The sequence below is a fragment of the Hesperophylax consimilis genome, chromosome 17 (assembly GCF_061612785.1).
Source record: "Hesperophylax consimilis isolate HC1 chromosome 17, BYU_Hcon_1.0, whole genome shotgun sequence".
NCBI lineage: Eukaryota > Metazoa > Arthropoda > Insecta > Trichoptera > Limnephilidae > Hesperophylax > Hesperophylax consimilis.
Window position 1 is genome coordinate 13,871,739 of NC_142852.1, and position 17,455 is coordinate 13,889,193.

At 36.9% G+C, this 17,455-nt stretch overlaps 1 long non-coding RNA gene across 1 annotated transcript; it reads right to left on the minus strand.

Moving 5' to 3' along the window:
- Nucleotides 1-5,036: 5,036 nt before the first annotated feature.
- On the minus strand, nucleotides 5,037-7,061 carry LOC149416046 (uncharacterized). The gene is made up of 4 exons (XR_016303611.1): nucleotides 6,962-7,061; nucleotides 6,478-6,580; nucleotides 5,445-5,594; nucleotides 5,037-5,041 (listed from the first exon to the last, which is right to left on the minus strand). It is a non-coding gene; the product is annotated as an uncharacterized LOC149416046 (long non-coding RNA).
- Nucleotides 7,062-17,455: the final 10,394 nt, after the last annotated feature.

The following is a 17,455-nucleotide window of genomic DNA, read 5'->3' on the forward strand; positions in this document are numbered from 1 at the left end:
ACAGCGTCGGAGACAGCACAGATCTTTGTGGCACCCCCGCATTGATTTGGTGCGGTGAGGAAGAAGAGCCGTCAACCACGGTTTGAATCGTTCTTCCCCTCAGAAAGTCTGCAATCCAACTATGCAGGGTTGGGTGGATCCCATACGATGGTAACTTCCCGATAAGCGCCCGGTGCCAGACTCTGTCAAAGGCTTTGGAGATATCCAACCCAACGGTTTGAGTTTCACCAAAACGTTCCATGAACCGCCCCCAAATATGCGTCACATATCCGAGTAGATCGCCACATGATCGGTTTTGACGAAATCCATATTGCCGACCGCTTAGGTTGTTATTCTCGAGATATGTGAGCAATTTGTTGTTAACCACCCTTTCTAATACCTTCGAGAGTATGGAAGTGATGGCTTTGGGGCGGTAGTTAGAAGGGTTGGAGCGGTCCTCCTTTTTTGGGATTGGGTGGACGATTGCCTTTTTCGAAAGATCTGGCACCTCTCCACCTTTGAGAGAGAGCCTTAATAATTTCGCGAGCACTGGAGTAATTTTTGCAGAACACCTCTTGAGGACCAAGGCAGGTATTCCGTCCGGCCCACTGGCTTTGTCGACTTTCAGCTCGTTCAAGACTCGGAGAACCTCTCTGTTCCGGATCTTCGGTTCCTCCATTTGAAAACCGCAGTGTGGAATGGAAGGGGGAGTCTCTCCGTTATCTTGAAGAGTTGAGTTTTCCGCGAAAATTTTGCCTAATAATTCAGCTTTCTCGCGAGCCGAGTTAGCCAGCCGACCATCAGGCTTGGTCAGCGGTGGGAAAGTGGTTCTGCAGAAATTTCTTCCGATCGAGCTAGCGAGTGACCAGAAAGCACGGCTACCAGTGGGGCACTCAGCCAGCTTTTTCGCAATTCTCTGGTCGTGATCGCTCTTAGCTCTATCTGTTGCCAGATTGACGTCGTTCGTTGATAGTACTGTATCCCAGGATTCCTCCTTTAATTTGGTATTCAAGAGGTTGTTGTCAACAATAAGTTTTGGTTTTCCATTACTATTTGAAATATTTTTAAGAGTTAAGCTCATAAACTTCATCAACATTGCAAAATGGTCCATTATGCCAGTAGTAAAAGCTGCTCCGTGTGGTTTTCATTTTGATTTCGCCATAATATGATCAATACAGCTTGATTTGTTTGGAGTTACTCTTGTTGGTGAGTTTATAATGGGCTTAATACCATGAAATGCTAGAAGTGATAGATATTTTTGTGTTTTTATGTTCTTCAAATCTAGAGTATCCATTTAGTCCCCACATAATATAATCTCCTTATATTGCAAGGATACAGATTCAAGTAATTCATCCAATGAATCGAGAAAGTTATCTATATTAGTCTGAGATGGAGACCGATATATAGCTATTAAACATATTGTATTGGAAAATTGCATTTTTAAGCAGTTGGCATTGGGGAGAGAAATTTCCTCAACAGTTACCTGAATGTTTTGCTTTATATAGATAGCTACTCCATCATTTTGCAAATAGTTCATCTTTGTTTTGTAGACTACATGGCTGTAGCTGCTGCTACAATTCTATAGTTTGACAGTCAATTTAGAAGTGTAATTATATTATTTGAATAAATAATTAAATTCATTACTGTACACATATTCACATATATTTTGATATTCGTGTAAGTAGTATGACATAATTATCTTTTTTTCACATAATTCGTACATTTTAGTGAAAAAAAATCAAACCTTTTACAATGCGATTCAGAACAAATTTAAAGAAATCGAAAGGTTATAAATATTTTGACCATAAAAAATGATACATCTTTTATATACAAACTCTCTGGTGAAACATTATGTCTATAACTATAAGTTTACTTTGTAAATAGTTTTCGTGAAGAATGTTAACACAAGGAAGAAAGAAAGTATCCAGTCAAAGAGTCTCTTCGAGAAAATACATAATTGCATATGAAACAAACTAGTCTTCACAGTAAGTGTGCAGGTGTTTTTTCAAATCTCTCTTTTGAGAACATGAATAATTGCAGCCAGAAAACGAAAAAGTTTTTTCTTAGCTGTAAGAAAGCAAGTTTCTCTTCAGGGTACACTGTTGATAACTTGCATAGTTGCACTCGGAACAAGAAATATTGTTTTTCTCCTCTGTGGGTCAGCATGTGATTCATCAAATGTCCAATATTTCCAATTAGAGGAGTTATTTTGAATAGCCCGCTATTTCGGTAGATGTTACTTTTGAAGCTGTCATTTTTTGACATTTGACAAGTAGAAACTATTAATATGAATCATGCCATTAATAAATATGGAATGATACACGCTTATACAACGGGTCCTTGAAATGCGTGAAAATGATCCGGAATTCCATCGAAAAATCATCTTGAGTGATGAGGCCCGATTCCACCTCGGTGGCTTCGTCAACAAGCAAAATTGTCGTATCTGGGGCTCGGAAAACCCAAGATTTATTTTTGAAAAGCCTCTCTATCTCTAACCTCAACGTGTGACTGTTTGGTGCGGTTTATGGTCCGGTGGAGTCATTGGACCTTACTTTTTCGAAAATGAGGCTGCAGCAACAGTAACAGTGAATGGATTGCGCTATCGAGATGTGATTAATGATTTTTTTATGGCAGGAATTGGATGGTATTGAACTGGACAACATTTACTTTCAACAAGACGGCGCTACGTGCCGCACAAGCAACGAAACCATTGATCTTTTACGATTGAATATCAAAATAACAACTCTTATTGGAAAACCCGTCAAATCTTACATAGAGGTACGATAGCCTTTCCTCGAAACTAAAAATGTGCGATTGGAAAATTAAAAAGGTGTGTCTCTACTGTGAGTCAGCATGTGGCTTTTTGATGTGCTTTTTAGAACATCTATAGATGAAGAAGGAACAAGAACAAGTTTTTCTCTGCAGTGAATCAGCTTGCGCTTCAGATTGCCTTTTAAAACATTAATATGTGGACTTATGGAACATAAAACAGGTTTTTCGCCACTGTGAGTCAGCAAGTGGGCCTTTAGATGGGCGTTTTGAACATGAAAAATGTTTTCCTCAACTGTGAGTCAGCATGTGGCACTTCAGATAACATATATTGTTACAAACGTAACATCAAAGAGGTTTTTGATTTTTGGTTTTCATATGGCTCTTCAATTGACCCTTTCTTGAAAAAGGTTTTTCTTCACTGTGAGTCAGCATGTGGCTCGTTAGGTCGCACATTCGATAACATGCATAGTTGCACACGGAACAAAAAAAAGGTTTTTCTCCACTCTGAATCAGCACGTGTGTCTTCAGGTTACCTTGATGATAACTTGTAAGGTCGCTATCATGAAAGAGGTTTTTTTACACTGTGAGTCAGCATATGCCTCTTCAGCTGACCCTTTCGACAGCACGCATATTTGCACACGGAACATGAAAAAGGTTTTTCTTCACTGTGAGTCAGCATGTGGCTCGATAGGTTGCACTTTCGATAACATGCATAGTTGCACACGGAACATGATAAAGATTTTTCTCCACTGTGAATCAGCATGTGTCTTTTTTTATTCTGTTGATTACATGCATAGTCACACTCCGAACATGAAAGTGCTTTTTCTCCACTGTGAGTCAGCATGTGACTCTTCAGCTGACCCTTACGACAGCACGCATATTTGCACACGGAACATGAAAAAGGTTTTTCTTCACTGTGAGTCAGCATGTGTCTCGTTAGGTCGCACATTCGATAACATGCATAGTTGCACACGGAACATGAAAAAGGTTTTTCTCCACTGTGAATCAGCATGTGTCTCTTAAGTTTATCCTGTTGATTACATGCATAGTCACAATCCAAACATGAAAGTGCTTTTTTTTCACTGTGAGTCAGCATGTGCCTCTTCAGTTGACTCTTTTGACGACACGCATAGTTGCACACGGAACATGAAAAAAGTTTTTCTTCACTGTGAGTCTGCATGTGTGTCTTCAGGTTACCGTGTTGATAACTTGCATAGTCGCACTCCGAACATGAAAATGCTTTTTCTCCACTGTGAGTCAACATGTGCGTCTTCAACTGACCCTTTTGACGAAACGCATAGTTGCACACGGGACAAGAAAAAGGTTTTTCTCCACTGTGAGTCAGCATGTGGCTCGTTAGGTTGCTCTTTCGATAGCATGCATAGTTGCACACGGAACATGAAAAAGGTTTTTCTCCACTGTGAGTGAGCATGTGGATCTTTAGTTGACTATTTCGATTACACGCATAGATGCACAGGGAACAAGAAAAAGGTTTTTCTCCACTGTGAATCAGCATGTGTGTCTTCAGGTCACCCTGATGATAACTTGTTAAGTCGCACTCCAAACATGAAAGAGGTTTTTTTCCACTGTGAGTCAGCATGTGCCTTTTCAGCTGACCCTTTCTACAGCACGCATATTTGCACACGGAACATGAAAAAGGTTTTTCTTCACTGTGAGTCAGCATGTGGCTCGTTAGGTCGCACTTTCGATAACATAGATAGTTGCACACGGAACATGAAAAAGGTTTTTCTCCACTGTGAATCAACATGTGTCTTTTTAGATTATTCTGATGATTACATGCATAGTCACACTCCAAACATGAAAGAGGTTTTTTTCCACTGTGAGTCAGCATGTGCCTTTTCAGCTGACCCTTTCTACAGCACGCATATTTGCACACGGAACATGAAAAAGGTTTTTCTTCACTGTGAGTCAGCATGTGGCTCGTTAGGTCGCACTTTCGATAACATAGATAGTTGCACACGGAACATGAAAAAGGTTTTTCTCCACTGTGAATCAGCATGTGTCTTTTTAGATTATTCTGATGATTACATGCATAGTCACACTCCAAACATGAAAGAGGTTTTTTTCCACTGTGAGTCAGCATGTGACTCTTCAGCTGACCTCTTCGACAGCACGCATATTTGCACACGGAACATGAAAAAGGTTTTTCTTCACTGTGAGTCAGCATGTGGCTCGTTAGGTCGCACTTTCGATAATATGAATAGTTGCACACGGAACATGATAAAGGTTTTCCTCCACTGTGAATCAGCATGTGTCTCTTTAGTTTATCCTGTTGATTACATGCAAAGTCACAATCCGAACATGAAAGTGCTTTTTCTCCACTGTGAGTCAGCATGTGCCTCTTCAGCTGACCCTTTTGACGACACGCATAGTTGCACACGGAACATGAAAAAGGTTTTTCTCCACTGTGAATCTGCATGTGTACGTTTGAATTTCGCTTTTGAAAATTCATGGCAAAATTTGACTTAGGAGAGAAGGAGTACTTGCGGTTGAGAGGAGTGAATTCTTTTGCCACAAAATGCGTCCGAATATCTGTAAACAAATTTGTAAAATTACGTGGATGAAAATGATTCAGTTAAACTTAGAGTAAATAAGCGAGGTAAGTTCGTAGAAACGTTAAAAAAAATAGGAAATGCCCAATTTTTCAAGTTTACGATGAATATTGGTTTTACCTGCTTCCTTGCTTATTCTTCCAAAGTGTTCCAAGCATTCCTCTTTAACATCCGGCAGGTCTATGTCAATTTTCATATAAGTAAGCCCCGCTTCATCTTGTGGGGATCCAAGATCCGCGTTTATGGTAACTGTTTTAACATTAATGCTTCCTGGAATAAAAAATGAGAATAAATAGAATGTATCTTTGAATGGCCAGCACTGAACCAAACGGCTAAAGGCGCGAGTTTAATTTTGGCTGCCCTTACAGACTTAATTAGTATACACCAAGGGTGGATATCAATGTAATCAATAAAATTATGATTTTTCGTTTTTTGTAGCACGGTATTTATCAAAAATAATATCAAGGGCGATTTGTTAAGATGAGTATTCGACGACCAAAGCGAACTGCTCCAATTGCGTCCACATAAGGCCAGCCATGTATCTTCGTACCAATGATGTAAAACGAAACATTTTTTTTAATTAAAAAACTATAAACTATTTTTTAACGAATAAAGATACCATAAAAGCTGGAATTTGGATAAGAGTTTTAAAGGTCAATATCAGATAAAAATGACCACAGTCGTCCACTTGAGGGACCGATTCAACACGAAAGAAAAACCCTGCTCTAGTGCACCTTAAGCAGGGAGTTGTAAGTCAATGGAATAGTTTTTTTCTAAATCAATATTAATGAATTTTTAACGTTTAAAAAATACGTGTTATTTTCATCAAGTTCCAATAAAATTAGGGGAAAATAGAGGAACCGACAACTTATTGTGAATAGTATAATCATGTTAAAATAGTGCTGGATTTTGGTAGTTTCCGGAAAGGACGCATTTTAGGGTAAATACCCAATACACCTTTTGTATTATAAGAGAGGATGAAACAAGTATGTGTCCTGTTTGCACGACATTTCAAAACAGACATGAATTCCGGACATCCGTATTTAAAGTTCTATATTTTACACGTATGCAATCCAACTACTCTCTCCATATTGCGAGAAATTTCGTCGTTACAGCTAGGAGTCAAAATCTAAATCCGAAAACGCAATTTCACCTCCACCTTCTTCCTGAAGCCCTGGTTCCGTCTTGATGGATATGGTATTTGACTTCAGTAGATCCATGGTCTGCTTTGGTAGGATTTGGTAATTAGTTTAACCCTGAAACAAAACAAAGTTGTAACGGAATTCAGTTTTTAAAATTTGGCTTCTCAAGTCGTAGCAAAAATACAAAATAGAAAACCTTGAAGTTATGACAAACGTTGAGAGAAACGTCGTTTATCTTGGGAAAACTCTATATTTATTTACCGTGTATGTCTACCGCCATCTCGTTATAATCTACCTGTGATTTAACAACTGTTATCCGTATATTTTTTATCATTTTAATAAATATATTTGAAATACTAATCTTAAAATAGGTTGATGTCATATTGACAGTTTTAAATATTCTGCTGTGACAAAACGCCCGACGATTCATTAACTAAACTGGAAGATCGGCCGCTACCAAAATGAATAGAAATGAATTTAAGTATTATTTCTTACCACTAAACATCACTTGCATCGTATAATAAGTTTAACAGGGCGGGATAAATAGAGTGTGGAAACAGGAAGAATGATTGTCGGAGAAGAAAGCACTTGTCAGAAAATATATAGGTTATGCATAGACAAGAATGAAGTCATAGACAATTAATATAATTTTCATGAACTCGGCCATTTAAGAAAATTTTAATATCTACTTTAATTTTAATGCGTACGATAAATATGCCTCGCCTAGTAGTAGTACAGTAGGTATATATTAATCATTTACCAACAAAAAGGGCATTTATAAAATTATTTTTTATCAAGACATATAAGAATCGTGGCTCCCTTCTTATCAGAACCAAGAAATTCTTTTTTCTGATAAAGAATACATTACCAATAATGATCTTCAATTTAATATCCTAATATATATGTAAAAATTTAACTCTTATTAAACGAAATAAAAAATACTGTGTATTTCATTTTAATGTTAAAGTCAGAGAAATGTCAAAATTCGATAAAGTCGTAAAAACCACATCTTCATATTTCATATTTTATAGTCTAAGAACGGGTTGTATCGGTGAATTTTAATAATTCTTCAAATTTTAAAGTTAATTTTTATGTTCTGTGAAAGATTTTTTCAAAATTCTGTTACTATTTTAGTTCTCTCAAGCTACTAGCCTATAAAGATAAAATAACATGATTTCAATAGGACTTTCACAGATCCTTAAAATGAACCTTCAAATTTGATCAATTGTTCAAATTCTCCGAAACAAACCTTTCTTATAAATGATTTCAAATCAAATCCTTTATTTAGAGGATTTCAAATTTCAAGTAATCTTAATTTCTTTTGATTGTTATATTGTGGCTCTTGACATGGCCCGACTCAAGTATTTGGTTGACTTGATCGTGCCAGGTTTTCCTCGATATAAAAAAATATAGTGTAAAACCAAATAAACCTATATAAATAATGCGAAATATAGGAACCTAGTTTTTATCGATACTTTTATAAATTTATGACTTTAGTTGACATTTTATTCTCTTTCTGTCTTTAGCACTTTCGCGATTGTGTCTCAAAATAATCTGTCTTTGAATAAACTCTTAAAAATTACCTTTCCTTTAAGGATATCAGATATTCCTTAAAAATATAGTTGTAAATGGCATTCTATTCTCTAAGTCTATATACTCCATCAGGTAAGTGCAAATTAGAGAAAATTCTTGTTTTCATGGATTCGGGGATTTTTCAGCGCTTTTCAGAAAACGGGCGTCCCGACGTTTCCTGATACTTTTATTATTTTCAAACTGTTTTATTAATGTAAACACTTCAAACCGTTCTTTTTATCAAACTAATGTAATAAATAATGTAATGACGTTTATTATTGTGACTTAGTCAACATTTTCCACTGTCAAGCCTGATGACTTTTGCGGCTGTCGTAGAATCATGATCACATTGGCAAATAATGTAAATTATTCGTTACGATGTAAAAAGCGTTTAAACAATGTGACGCTAACAGATCTTTCATTGCACAGGAGTCACTGTAATGAAGCAGATTGCCGAGCAATTTTTTACTTAAACTTTTTATATCCGCACATCATTAGGTAGGTAGCGAGTGACAGGGCAGTGTAAGCACAGCACATCCATAAATCAACTATCTATAGATTGATAACTCCGCCCTCTTTCCATACGTTTGCTTTCGTCAAGTTTTAACCATAGATCTGGCAAATTTGAATACACCACGCATCGCCGACGTCACAGCACACCATCGACAAAGGATAGAGGAAATTAAAAAAAAAGGCGCAACCATAGACAATTTAATTCTGCTTCGGAACCTACCTAAAACCCAATTCATTAGTGTGGTACACGGTACCTACCTACGGGCCGCGAGGTGCGGGGAGCACTTCGGCGGTAGTCTGTATTGTCATTAGGTATTTTGTAGTCTCACAGTTAACAAGCAATAAACGATCTCTGTAATTATTTAACCAGCCTTACGTATTTTATCAATCCTGAATCCAAGCTCCCTTTTAAGGTGAATCTACAGGATACTACAGTGGCGACGAGGAAACTTAGTCATTAATAAAACAGTGGCGAAGTTTAACCCATTCATGACGAAGGTGCCATATGGACCTCGAAAAAGTGTTGGACCTCAATTAGTCACATCATGCCGATATATTAAAATGGCGATGCGAAATTCAGTTTTATGTAGTCTACAAGCATGTACGAACACGTTTGTCTTAGAGGCGCTCAGTTCGTTTGCATGTGCCGGCGTGGACAGACGTGTATAAACGGAGTTTGAAAAAAAGTGCAAATTTTTCAAAATGTCAAAGCGAGTGAAGTAAGTAATCCAATAAACTTATGTGTAGATTTGATTTTTTTTTTCCAAAACCGTTTATGATCCGTAAAGAATGAAATTTACTAACTATTTATAGACATATTGTTACAAAAATAATCCTTATTGTATCAAAGAGAGTACTTTGAATTGAAGGTTTTGATTTTTGGCTCCATATGGACCTTTCGGCAGATCTCACTATACATAAATTGTAATTTTTCGCAGATTTCATTGTTTTTTCGTGTTTTTTAGGGGTCTGACTGTTGAAGAAGTGATGTTACTGCTTGAAGAACAATCGGATACGAATTTGGAGGATGATGAGGTAGTGGATGTGGATGTGTATGTGGAGCCGCCAAATGAGAGTGATTTGTCCGGAGCAGATTCAGCTGATGAAGATGACGGTGGAATAATTGCCAATATTTCTCGAGCGCAATTGTTTTTAATTGCCAAATCGTAAATCGCCGTCGACACAAAAAGGGACAAGATACGCCCGATTATGATTCAGATCAAGAGAACCCTAATCTAGAGCATTTCGGAGACGAGCGTTTGGATTCAACTTTCAGTGACTTCGACATAAATTTATTCGACGCTTCAGCATCACACGGTCAAGCGTCTGCAAGCACTTCTTTCGAGCCTCCTTTGAAACGATGCCGTGTTAGTACTGGAGACAGAGTGAATGATCCCGCTGAACCACCTTATCGCATTCCAAAACGTATGCCTGGTCCGAAAACTATGTTTCAATGGAAGTCTAACGATGTGACGCCAATTGTTTCTAGCATATTTCCCGAAGGAAATTATACCGACGTAGCTGCTTTATCACCGGTGGAATTATTTGAACTAAATTTTGACAACGAAATATACGAATTCATCGTTACAGAATCCAACAAATATCAGACCAAGCAAGACCCTGAAAATAGTCATAAAGTATCACCTTTAACTGTCGGGGATATCAAAGCGTACATGGGTATACTTATAACATCGGGATTATGCCCGATTCCATCAACTCGATTGTACTGGAGCAGCTCTCGCCCTTTCTACAATAAGCAGATTGCGTCCACCATGTCTCGTGATAGATTTGAACAGATACACAAAATGATACACTTTGCTTCACCAAATCAGTTCAATAGTGCAGACCGGATGTGGAAGTTACGTCCATTTACAGATAGGCTTATTGAACGGTTTATGCGAAACTTCCACCCAGAAGAAAATTTAAGTTATGATGAATCGATGATTCCATACTATGGCCGCCATGGATGTAAGCAATACATAAAAGGCAAACCCATTCGATTCGGATATAAAGTGTGGAGCCTAAATACACCCTCCGGTTACTTGATCAATTTTGAGATCTACCAAGGCAGCAATCCCCGGATTCAAAAGGAGTATGGTGTTGTAGGCTTGAATGCTTCACCACTACTTATGTTGGTCGATCAATTGCAAGTGGAAAAGCGCGAATTGCCATATCACTTCTACTTTGATAATCTTTTTACGGGTATGCCATTGCTGTACTATTTGCATTTTTATGGATACAATGGCACAGGTACAATTCGAGACAATCGGAATCCCAGTTCATCTCCTATCGCCAAGAAGAAGGCAACAATGTCAAAATACAACAAAGTTGTGCTTTCTCGAGGACATACTGAAAGTGCGCAGACATCATTTGGCAAGACCCCCATCTACGTTACTCAATGGGTTGATAACGCTGTTTGTTCTGTAGCTTCAACAAAATACGGAAAGAATCCATTGGATCTAGCAAGCCGTTACTCACGGAAGGAGCAAAAAAAGATCAGTATACAGAGGCCATATGCAATTCATCAATATAACACGAATATGGGCGGAACTGACAGAATGGACCAAAACGTTGCATGTTATCGCATTACTGTTCGCCAACAGAAATGGTGGTGGTCCATTTTTACCTGGGCCATTTGTGTAACCATTCAGAATTGCTGGCTTCTGAAGCGCAAAGCCACGGGCAATTTTAAATTGGGGCAGTTAGAATTCCGTGAAGAAATATCAAAGCATTACTGCGAGAAGTATTCTATCAAGAAATACTTCAAGGCACCCGACAAACTCACCAAAATAGGTCAAACGGCGATGCAGTATGATACCTACGTCCCCCACTATCCTGGGCCAATACCGATAACTGAGACTAATAAGGGAGGAAAACTGTCTTGTGCATCTTGTAAAAGCAAGCAGCGCATCCGTTGCATCACATGTAAGGTCGGACTATGCGTGAAATGCTTCGAGGGCTATCACACTAAATAATGTTGTTGAAAATTACACTTTTTGAACAATAAAGATGAAAAAATGAAATTTCTGACTAGTTATTTGCCGAAAGATCCATATGGACCTCATCCTTCTCGAGGCTCCTGGGGGATGAGGAGACGATTTTTTCAAATTCCGAAAAAAACATTCTTATTCTACTTTCAAAACCAACCACTCTGTGAATTTTCTGCGCGAAATTCGAAAAAAAAATAGTTCGTCATGAATGGGTTAAAAGAATTTACGCGGCAAACGTGTTGTTAAAATTCATGAAATTCGGAGAGTATTCACCTAATGGCGGTGCTCTTTTAAATGTGACGGACGGTGAGTCTCGCAACATTCATAGAACAGGATTGTAGAATCTTTGAAAGATAAGATTGAAAATAATTCAGCGGGGAGCTGAATTTGCGAAACCAGAATCAAAAAAATTTGTTCAAGATAATCACGCGGGAGCGGGGTTATCGTGAAGAGGATAAATATTCAGCGGGGAGCTGTATATATATATATTTCAAACCATAAGAAGCCGGGGGCTGAACAACAGCAGCACAGCGGGGAGCTGTATTGGAGCAAGGAGCAGCTGAGAGCGGATCCTTGGGAACTATCGGTCGAGAGCTATTCTTGGAGTACAGCCGAGGTTAAGAAGGAAGATCTGCAACAGGAGGGAGTAGATTACCAGAACCAGAGCTTCAACATCATTGACTTAAGTTAAGTCCGTAGTCTGAGTTTTGTGTTGATAATTTTTTTTTTAATATTGTTGTAATTTTGCTGTAAAATCATGGCTCAAATCAAACCATTAGAGACCTTCAGTCACAAGACAGATTGTTTCGGGGTTTTCAAAGCAAGATTAGAGAATTACTTCATATTATATGATGAGAAAATTTCTGCCGCAAAGAAACGTGCTATATTCTTGAACGCTTTGGAGGAGGAAACTTTTAAATTATTGATTGAGTTGGTTACTCCTAAAAAAATAAATGATGTCACAGTGGAAATTTTGTGTGAATTTTTGGGTAATTATTGTGAAAATGTTACTTCGTTGTTTGAAGAAAGATCAAAATTTTATAATGTAATTAATGAATCGGGAGAAAGTGTTAAAGAATTTGCGGCACGGTTAAAAAGTTTATCCATTGTTTGTAAATTCGGTACTAGATTTGAAGATAATTTAAAAGATTTATTCATTTGTAAAGTGAGAAACCCTAAAATTAAAGAACGGTTATTCATTGAGGGCGAAAAAAATTCGTTTGAGAAATTAATTTCAATCGCAGCGTGCTTAGAGGCTTCAGAAGCAAATTTTAAAGATGAAAAAGTGTGTTATCAAGTAGCTAGTTCACGTTCAAGATCAAAAAGTCCGAAAAATAATCCATCAGTATCGAAACATCGAAGTGTTTATTTAAATTCGAGGCATAGTAGAAGTTCATCGCGCGATAGTAATAATTTTAAACCGAAATTGAAGCATCTAGATTCGGAACAGAAAAGGTGTTTTAATTGTAATAAATTCGGGCACTTTAAATCAGAGTGCAAGGTTGTGAATAATAAATTTTCGAAGTGTTTTAAATGCGGTCAAAAAGGTCACATTGCTAAATTTTGTAGAAATATTTCGTGCATTAAAAAAAAGATTTTTGTCTCAAGTATTAATAAGAGTATTGAACCGTATATAATTAAATTGAAAATAAATGATATTTCATTCGAGGCAATGATAGATTCAGGAGCGGGAATTAGTGCCATACCCGAACGTATCTATAAATTATATTTTAAACATGTTAATTTAATGCCATTTAATTTACACTTAGCGAGTTACGATAACAAGCCGCTAAAGGCGAGCGGTAAAATAAATTTATTGGTTACATGTAATAATAATCAACAAAATTTTGAATTTGTGGTTATTGAAAATGGTTCGGGTTTAATTTTAGGTAGGGATTTTATGGAATTATTTGGGATTAGCATTAGTTTTTTGAATAATTGCACGGTAGTAAATAATTTTGGTGCTAATGAAGAAAGCAATTTAGATGTCGATAAGTTGAAAACACAATTTGGAGACCTATTAACGAATAAATTAGGGAAATTTAATCAATATAGCGTTGAGCTGGAATTAATAGAGGGATTTCAGTCAAAAATGTGCAATGCAAGGCAAATACCTTTAGCTATTAAAGATAAAGTCAAACATGAAATTAATAGACTTGTTTCAGAGGGAATATTACAATCAGTAGAAACGAGTAGATATGCATCTCCCATTGTTCCAATAATTAAGAAAGATGGATCAGTTAGGATATGTGGAGATTATAAATTAACAGTTAATCCAGGTTTGGTTGTAAATAAATTTCCAGTACCCGTAATTACGGATTTATTGACACAAATCAGTGGAGCGGTAATGTTTTCTTAATTAGATTTGAAAATGGCATATTCACAATTACAGTTAAGTGAAGGTAGTAGAGATATAACTACCATAGCTACACACATAGGTTTATATAGATATACTCGACTGGTATATGGTTTGAATGGAGCGCCAGGTATATTTATGCGGGTTATGTTTAATTCATTGCAAGGCTTAAACGGAACAATTATATTTTATGATGATATTTTGATTACGGGCAAATCAGTTGCGGAACATAATAAAAATTTAGTAGCAGTTTTGAATAGATTGAAACTTTGTGGTCTCACGGTAAATGAAGAAAAATGTGAATTTTTCAAAACAAGTATTGAATACTTAGGGTACTTTATTTCGAAGGAAGGTTTTAGACCATTAAAAAGTAAAGTTAAAGCAATAATGGAGTCTAGTTCTCCATGTAATATTAACCAGTTAAGAAGTTTCTTAGGTTTAGTTAACTATTATAGAAATTTTATTCCGAATATATCTAGTTTGTTAGGACCTCTATATAAATTATTAAAAAAAGATTCGGAGTGGATTTGGTCAAAGGACTGTGAAAATGCAGTTTTAGAACTTAAAAAAGAAATTTCTTCTGATTGCGTGTAAGTACATTTTGATCCACGTATACCAGTAAAATTAGTAACGGATGCATCCTTAGAGGGATTGGGTGCGACAATTTTACATACTTATTCAAATGGTAGTAGTAGACCTATAGCGTTTGCATCAAGGAAATTGACAGACACAGAGAGTAAATATAGCATTTTAGATTTAAAAGCAACAGCGATAGTGTTTGCATTAAAAAAATTCTTTGTATATTTATACGGTAGGAAATTCAAATTAGAATGCGACAATCAAGCTTTAGTACGAATTTTGTCACAAAAGAAGGGCATTCCTGTGTTGAGTGCTAATAGATTTCAACGTTACAGTTTAATTTTGGCGGGGTTTAACTATGAAATTGAATACGTAGCTTCAGAAAAAAATTGTTCAGATTTTTTATCAAGATTACCAATAGAAGAGACAAATAAATCGGAGGATTTATATATCGAGAAGCTGAGTTCTATTAATTTTCAGGATGTTGAAAAAGAGTTGTTATTTTATGTTTGTGATAACTCTCAGGTTCCATTAAATGTTGATAATTTAAAGGAAACCACTAATAAAGATGACGTATTATCATTGGTAAAACAATATTTACGGCGGGGTTGGCTAAGGAAAATTCCAAAAGATAGTGAGTTATGGGCTTTTTGGAAAATTAGAGATGAGTTGTCTTTAGTAGAAGATTGTATTTTTTGGGGACATAAAGCCATCATTCCAAATACTATGAGAGGGGATTTGTTAAATATGTTACATCATTCACATTTAGGTATAGCTAAAACTAAAGGGTTAGCAAGAGGGTATTTCTGGCGGCCAAAAATGGGCAAAGATATAGAAAATTTAGTTAGATCATGTAAAGAGTGTCTGGAAAATCAGGCGAATCCACCAAAAACTCCTTTACAACATTGGCCGATTGAGGAAAAGCCGTGGACAAAGATACATATTGATTTTTTTGGTCCGATGGCTAATACAAATTTTTTAATTATAGTAGATGCAAGTACCAATTGGATAGAATGCATTAATTTAAAACAAGCTAATACGGATAATACTTTAAGGGAATTAAAGAGGATGTTTGCTCAATTTGGTACTGTAGAAACTATTGTATCGGATAACGGGTCTGTTTTCTGTTCAGAAGAATTTAAGCGTTTTTGTAAAGATAGAAAAATCCAGCACATCACTTCTCCTGTGAATCATCCGCAGAGTAATGGGTTAGCTGAAAACGGAGTTAAAACGTGTAAATTTTTTTTAAAAAAGATTTTACATAATGGGGGGTTACCGAGAGACGTCGATGATAGGTTAACCAAATTCCTAATTGATTATAGGAATACCCCAAATATCACGACTGGTGTAGAGCCAGCGGTGGCTATGTTAGGACGACGATTAAGGTCCGTGTTTGATTTCATTTCTCCATGATTGCGGAAAGGAGGGGGGAGAGGTGTATGTCGGATAAAGTAAAGAGTAAAATATTAGTTAGTAGAGAAAATCAGAAAAAGAGTTATAAATCTAAGAAAAGAAATATGAATATATTTGTGGTGGGGAAAAAGGTGATGACTAAGGATTTTAGAGGAAAAAAAGGTTGGGTGGTAGGTATCATTAAAAAAAGAATTGGATTTAATACCTACTTAATTTTCATAAAAGACACAGGGCAAATCTGGAAAAGACATGAGGATCAACTGACACCAATGAGTGTAAGGTGGAATCCCAAAGAGCGTGTAAGAGTGTATAGTGACGATCTAGGCTCTGATATGAGAGTATCAGACCTAGACCTTTCCCATTATTTTCGGAAAGGGGTGTAATGATTCTAATACTCACATGAATGAACGAGACGAACGTGCTCCAAAAAATTTTTTGTTTAGACTGGGAGAAGATTTATTGACAGGCAAGTTTTATAAGTAAACACGTTCCCACGGGAAGGTGGAAAGAAGAGATCGCTGGGACAGTCGGTTTTTGAACTTGGGTACGTTGACAGCTCCGAGAAATCGATACAAATCAGAAGTGTTGTGTGAAATTACAGTTAATTAGTGAATTCAGATGGTGTTGGAAAGCTTTGTTGAATATTGAATTAAAGTGAAATATTATTGAACCGGTGTTTGTGTGAAGTGAAAGTGGTTGTACTCAGTGAGGAAAGAAAATTGGATAGTTTGTAGAGCGCCGTTTTGTGAAAAGATCACCTCAGGGGCGCAAGGTGTTGTGCGATCGCGATTGTGTTATAAAGTTGTGTTGATTTAAGCGTGATTTCGTATACAGTTCGAACTAGATTGCTTGTCTTAAAAACATGGAAATAATAATGATAATGATTGGGTTTAAAACAGAGTGAACGTATTTAAAGGCAGGAAGTGTTTAATCGAATTAAGGAGGAATTAACGATTGGCGTGATGGCGTTCTACCCACGGAGACGTAAACCAGAGAATCAAACAAATCATAAAACTCGGGTTCGAATCTTGACAGAGATTAGGGAGGTACAATTGTATCTACAGAATTATTTAATTACCCTTTGATAGGCGTAGGGAGGGGACCAAAATTGAATAAATTGCAAGGATTTCGCTAAAAGGAGGATGGAATGCCGGTAGGGAGGAGACCGTAAAACCAAACTGATTTAGCTGTTTAGTGTGTAACCAGGTAGACTTCACGCTGAGAGTGGGAGATGGCTAACTGGGTGAGTTTTATATTATTTATTAAATTCCAGAGGACCCTTTTAAAAGACGGATACAACCGAGGTACAGGAACTAAGTTTACGACACCTGCCGCCCAAATAATGTTATCATTAAAAGGAATGTGCTAGGCGAACTGTCAACCAGCTGTGAGCGAGAGACGGGCCAACGACCTTTTCATATGTAGGCCGATAACTTTTGTTTTAGGGGAAGGCCTTGGACCGAGGGTCATATCGAGAATTTACCTACCTGCCGATCTGTTATTCTTTTAAAACATTACGAATCAAATCATGACGTTGTCCCTGCGATAGGTATTGAATCGCCGATG